At 37.5% G+C, this 6,862-nt stretch overlaps 1 protein-coding gene and 1 pseudogene across 1 annotated transcript in view; one reads left to right on the top strand and one right to left on the bottom strand.

Moving 5' to 3' along the window:
- The window catches only part of LOC102810807, an 8,030-nt pseudogene extending 2,834 nt beyond the window's left edge, over positions 1 to 5,196 (bottom strand).
- Positions 1 to 6,862, top strand: part of LOC102813504 (gephyrin-like) — a 750,251-nt gene that overhangs the window by 634,532 nt on the left and 108,857 nt on the right. The window lies entirely within an intron of this gene.

Raw genomic sequence — 6,862 nt, 5'->3', positions numbered from 1 at the left:
GCATTTAGCCTGTTTTGTGAGCCTTTGTCTATTTACTCTCAGATCATATGAGCGAGACTAATGTCCCTAGACATTTGATTTACATGATGGGCAGGGCAAAAAAAGGTAACAATTTCTGTTTGCGCAGTGATTCTTGACCTGAGAGCAAAGGCACATGGCACGTTTGAGGGCTATAATCATTTTTATAATCATTCCTTCACAGGCATTTCCGAAGCCTGCCCATCTTCCAGTATGGAATGTAGGTCTACTTCCAGCTCATTTGTCTCAGTCACTTTATCTTGTTTCTGGACATGTCCTGATACGGTCATCTGTTTCTGGTTTTAGGGCATATTCAGTAATTAGTTGTGGCCTTAATACTTAGATGGGTGTGCGTTTTGATATTTTGTATGTTTTCTGATTGCCTCCAGGTAGATGTGATCAGGAGATGGGCTTCCCTTTGCACTCTTCTTCCTGGGAAATTTCAAGATGCCACTGTTGGTCATTATGACATAACTCAGGATTTAATTTTTGGCCTGTCTCCTTTTTAGTCTACCTGTCCCTCTCCACAACCCCATTCAGGCCTTTTTCCTAGTGATAAACAGTTGAGAGCCTGAAAAATAGCCGTTTTGTACTGCCATTTGGTTTTAAGTGGAAACTCTTAAATTTTTTTTTTTTTTTTAATGGAACGCTTCACGAATTTGCGTGTCATCCTTGCGCAGGGGCCATGCTAATCTTCTCTGTATTGTTCCAATTTTTTTTTTTTTTTTTTTTAGTATATGTGCTGCCTAAAGGAGCACTCTTCCTTTAAATTTTAAGGAGATCTGTGCACATGTGTAATAGAACCCTCCGGGAGTAGGGATATCCACTTGCTTAGGCACCCCCTCTAGACACCAGAATGGGGAGGTGTGCATATAGCGAGAGATCATTGAACAGATACAAAAAAAAAAAAATGTCCACACCTTTATCTCCACGGTTCTGTCAGGAGTTGTGTCTGCTCTGATCCTTCCCACTCTCGGTTTCACCCAAGATGCCCACTCAGGGAGCAGCTGAGTGCCTTGGATTAGAACACACTGGATCTTTCTTCTGCTACAATTTCCACTGACTATGGAACCTTCCAACTTTCTAAATATTCCTTTATATGTGGTTCAGAGTTCTGAGACCATCCGCTGAGCCTGCTAGGTCCAATATTCTGTGTTGTTGCTGACAGAGACCCTCACTGCAATTCTACCCTATACACCATCTTGTTTGTTCCTAAACATTTTATTTTTAAAGATAAAATTTCCATGCGATTGAATTTGTATACAAATTCCCAAACTGTATTTGCAATTCATGAGTAAGGGAGCATAATTTGGTTTGTAAGTCAGACAAGAGTTCCAAGAACAAGTAAAAAAGACCAGTTACATGGCCAAAGTGGCATAAGAACAAGAATGTAACCTTGGGCAAAATGTGATTGGTTAGTTCTAAATTACTTTTCTTATAAAGCATATTGGAAAGTTCTTAGGCAGCAAACGTGGATTGATTGACTTCAGTTTTGCTCCAGAGAGGGTCAAACATTACAGGAAATATAAATTTAGCTAGGTTTCAGTTTGTTCATGTGTAGTTTAGCATAAGCGATTCCATTTTGGGCCTAATATAGTCTGGTGAACAGTCCAAATGTCTAAGAGCATTTACCAATTACTCAAATTAATATTAGTTTAAGGTCTTAGAATACCTAAGGATCTGGAAATTAAAATTTAAGTTATTATAAAAGTCTCATGATTTCATTGAAGAATCAGGAGTTCAGTTCTTTTCACAGAGCTATTCCTTATTATCATTCAATTTAGATAAACAAAAATTTTATTTTCTAGCAAAACTAGTAAAGGAATTGAAACAGATTAAAATTAGAATTTTTAATGAGAAAATAATCCCAAGACTTGCATAACTAGAATATTGTTCTTGTATAATTTTACTATGTAATGGTAAAGTAAAAAAGAAAAAATGAGACAGTGTTTAAACAAAAATTACAAGGAGGCTTTAAAAACTTCCTGGAAAAATTCCACTATCTTTTAATTCATTTTTCCACAAACTTTTTGAAGTTCCCTTATACTTAATCAATCTAATTAGTCTAAAGAGTCATCTTACATAAATTTACATGAGCTTTTTTCTAATACAATTTATAAACTTCATTGTTTATAAACCAAGCTCTTAGACTCTTTGACTTATGATTAAAGCCTCGGAATCTTCCTCATTCCCTTTTATTTTGTAACCTAGTAACCAAGCAAATTGCTTAACTCTGAGTCAAAACTGTTTTTGCAGAGTTTTAATTAAAAAACATTGGTAATAGGAACATATTTCATAAGTCCACATAATACATTCTTTCCCTCTTTTGTGTTGAATATGTTTATCTGGACTGCCTGATCACTTCTGAGGAATATATATAATGAGAAGTTTAAATGATGTTTTTTGGAGACAAGAAAAGAAACAAAGGAGAGAAATGTGAAGAAGTATAATAGATCAGGAGTTACAGACCCCTTCAGAAGTTTCTGTACAATAATCAATGGACTGCAAACCACAAGGTTGGCTGTTTGAGCACACTAGCCTTTCTGTGGGAGGAAGATGAGGCTTTCTTCTCTCACAAAGCAAAGTCACTTTGAGTCAGAACTGACTTAACGGCACTTAACAACAACAACAAAAGTCTAATCATCTTCCCTTCCCATTGCAGAGAGGTGAGACATCTTAGATGTGGGAAAATCTATTTTGATATATAAAAAGAGAAGAAGTCAGTCACTACAACCCACTCAAAAAAGGTCCACTCAAAACAATGTCTAAGGTCCTTGACAATTTCATCAGGACCATAGGATTAACTCTCTGAATAACAGAAACTCATTGGAAGATCTTTTACAATATACTAAATGATTTTCTTTTAGACAAACAAGACAGAATCTCTGCGTGAACGTTTAACAAAAGAACTTTTCCATTATTTTGTATTCATATTCAAATCTAATTTTGAAGCTTTTCATAACAATATAAATGCTGGTGTTGTTAGGTATAGACTCATAATTACCCTATGTACAACAGAGCAAAACACTGCCCAGTCCTGTACCATCCTCACAATTGTTGCGGACCCTCCACCTTATCAAGCATGATGTCCTTTTTCAGGGATTGGTCCCTCCTAATAATATGCCCAAAGTACGTGAGATGAAGTCTCACCATGCTCGTTTCTAAGGGCCACTCTGGCTATACTTATTCCAAGATTTGTTTGTTCTTCTGGCAGTCCATGATACTTTCAATATTCTTTACCAACACACCATATACATCACATGTATGAATTCTTCTTCTGTCTTTTTCACTCACTTATAAGACTTGGAAATAATATGGCTTGGGTCAGACACATCTTAATCCTCAAAGTGGCATCTTTGCTCTTTAACACTTTAAAGAAGTCTTTTAACAGCAGAATTATCCAATGCAGTATGTTGCCTTTTGATTTTTCACTATTACCAAGAACACTGGTTTTGAATCTAAGTAAAATTAAATCCTTGACAACTTCAGTCTTTTCTCTGTTTATTACAGTAGGCTCAGTTGTGAGGATTTTTGTTTTCTTTGCATTGAGTTGTAATCCTGAAGGCTATATTCTTTGATCCTCATCAGTAAATGCTTCAGATCAATTTGCTTTCAGCAAACAGGGTTGTGTCATCTGCATATTGCAGGTTGTTAAGGAGCCGTCTTCCTATCCTTTTGCCGTGTTCATCTTCATATAGTTCCACTTCTTGGAGTATTTGCTCAGCAAACAGATTGAATAGGTCTAGTGAAAGAGTATAACTTTTATGCACACCCATCCTGATTCCAAACCATGAATTATTCCTATGTTCTGTTCAAACAACTGCCCCTTGATCTATGTACTATTCCAATCACCAGTAATTATCAGTGCATCTTGATTGCATGTGTGATCAGTTTCAGACTAAAGGAGTTGATAACTTTCCTCAATTTCTTCATCTGTGGCTTTAGCAATTGATGCATAAATTTGAATAATAATTGTATAAGCTGTACTTCGTAATAGATCTTGAAATGTTTTTTCAACAATGAATGTGACACTATTCCTCTTCAATCCGTCATTCCAGCATAGTAATGCCTGTCCATTTCAGCTGTTGCCTAGGATACTGATCTGTATGCATTCTATTTCATTTTTTATGATGTCCAATTTTCCTAGATTAATACCTCATACATTCCATGTCATTTATTGAATGTTTTCAACTGTTTCTTCTCATTTTGAGTCAAGCTCCATCAGCAAATAAACTTCACAAAAGCTTTGCTCTATCTACATCATTAAGGTCAACTCTACTTTGAGGAAGCAGCTTTTTCCTCAGTTGTATTTTGAGTGTTTTCAAATCTGAAGGGCTCTTCATCTGGCACTATATAACCAGCATTTCGTTGCATAAAGTTTTCAGTGGATAATCCCTCAGAGGTGTACTGCTCATTTCTTAGTCTGAAAGTGCCAATGGACCCTGTCCACCATGAGTGACTCTGCTGGTATTTGGAACACCGGAGACATAGTTTCCAGCATCACAGCAACATGCTAGCCACCACACTATGACAGACTGACGGTGACTGGGGTATTGCTCATAGGAAATTGGATATTTTAACATATCTGAACAAGGGAGAGCGCTTCCTTGACATACTCTCAGTAATGTCTCAAAAGGGCCACATTACAGAAGGATGTAGCCCTGTGGGATTTCATTTTTTAAATACATTAAAAATGCTCAGATTTATCACATGTAGATTCATTTTGTTTATTGCAAGGTAGTCATAGCAAAGGGTATTGTCCTATGGGATTTTATTTTTTAATAAAGGTAAAAAATACTCACATTTATCATGCATAAACTCATTTCATTTATTGCAAAGTAGTTGGCAAGCATACAGATAAGCCTGCAAGACATTCATTTTGTTGTTATGTGCCGTGGAGTTGGTTCCGACTCATAGTGACCCTGTACAGGGTTTCCAAGGCTGTAAATCTTTATGGGAGCAGAAAGCCTCATCTTTCTCCTGCAGAACAGCTGGTAGTTTCGAACTGCTGACCATGAGATTAGCAGCCAGATTTGTAACCACTACACTACCAGAGCTCCTTAAGACATTCATTTAGTACTGGAGAATCATGACAATATATGATTATTCCAGTAGTTAGGAATTCAAGATTTTACCTTTAATGGGTGCTCTTAGGAGAAAGGCTTGGCCATGGCTCATGTTCTCTAGGGTCCCTTGTAGCTGGAGACTGAGGACAGCAGTGGTAGGCAAAGTCTCAGGCAGGCTATCAGTCTTTGGAAAGTGTCAAGGTTTGGAACGATCTCTGCCTCTGCCTTCACACGGTGAATGAACCGAAGACCTGGGTTATATGTAACTGCCTCATCTTGGCCCCACACAGTAAAGGCTAGGTGCTGTCATGGTAAACAAAGACTTCTGTGTTCTGTCTTCTCTCCAAGGTCAAATATTAGCAGCATGTAACATCGTTTCTAAAAGGTCAGAGGTTAGTTTTTCAGGAAGTTTTTTGTTTGTTTTTATGATTATCTTCATGTCTAAAATCCACTTTAGAGATTTGACTGTATGGTTTTATCACACCATGTAGGTGCCCAGCCAGTTAAAAGATGTTTACGACATCTTCACATATTTCACATTCTTATGTGAGGATTTTCTGTTTCTGAACTGAGGAATTTGCTAGTAGCTCATGCGTATTGATCTAAGAGCTTTACAGAGCCAAACATAATAGTGGCTATATATATTATAGAAATGTACATAATACTGCCATTTGTGTATATAGTGTGAGTGCATTACAGAAACATACGTAACACTGCCTCCTGTGTATATGGTGTGAATGCATTACAGAAACATACATAGCAGATGATTACAGGATGTTGCAAATGGCTTATGCTCAACTACTAGAGGTTAGTCACTCAAGACCACTCAGCAACACCATGGAAGAAAGACCTGGAGATCTGCTTCCATAAAGACTGCAGACAAGAAAACCCAATGAAGCCGTTTTTCTCTGTAGCACAACGAGTCAGCTTGATAGCAATGACTGTGGGATTTTGAGAGCTGGAGTTAACATGGTGTGGTTTTAAAGTAGAAATTAGTAAGCAATGTCTGGGCAGAGATTGGTCAGAATTTGTGAAATAGAGAAGTGGCTGGAGCAATTAATCTGATCTATGGAATACAGTATTTCCCTGGTCTTCTGATGAAACAGGTACGTCTGAGTAAACTTGTGTTGAAACAATTTGACCTAAGATAATTTGTGCCACATATCATCATTTGGTAGTTTATGTGTTATACAAGTGACAGTACAGTTTTTCAAGTGTTTTTTTTTTTCTACTTTATTTCTCAGAAGGAAAGAATTTCAAGACAAGATCACTAATTAACAGGCTTTTGCAGAAAATTAGTCATAATATAATTTATGCCTGAAATTGGGTGGGGAGAGGTTGACAATTGAACAATTAAAACACAGAGTCAATGAAAAGAAGAGTTAGGAAATTCTTGATATTGAGAACTTTGAGAAGAGAGCAGACTACTAAGGAAAAAAATTCAAAATTAATTGTCTCAAAGCTGGAGGATAGTGACATCATGGATAATAACAGAAATTGTTGTTGTTGTCAGGTGTCATTGGGTCGGAACCGACTCATAGCGACCCCATGCACAGCAGAAAGAAACAATGCCCAGTTCTGGGCCAACCTCACTACTGCTGCCACACTTGAATCCATCAATGATGCCACCTGGCCAATCCATCTCGTTAGGGGTCTTCCCCTTTTTCTCTGACCCTCCTCCTTACCCAGCATGACATCCTTTTCCAGCGACTGTTCCCCCTGGACAATATGTCCAAAGTATGAGAGACGAAGCTTAGCCATCTTGGCCTCCAAGGAGC

Source organism: Chrysochloris asiatica, unplaced genomic scaffold (assembly GCF_000296735.1).
Source record: "Chrysochloris asiatica unplaced genomic scaffold, ChrAsi1.0 scaffold00221, whole genome shotgun sequence".
Lineage (NCBI taxonomy): Eukaryota > Metazoa > Chordata > Mammalia > Afrosoricida > Chrysochloridae > Chrysochloris > Chrysochloris asiatica.
The sequence above is the reverse complement of the archived record's forward strand: the minus strand, read 5'-3'. Positions and strand labels throughout refer to the sequence as shown.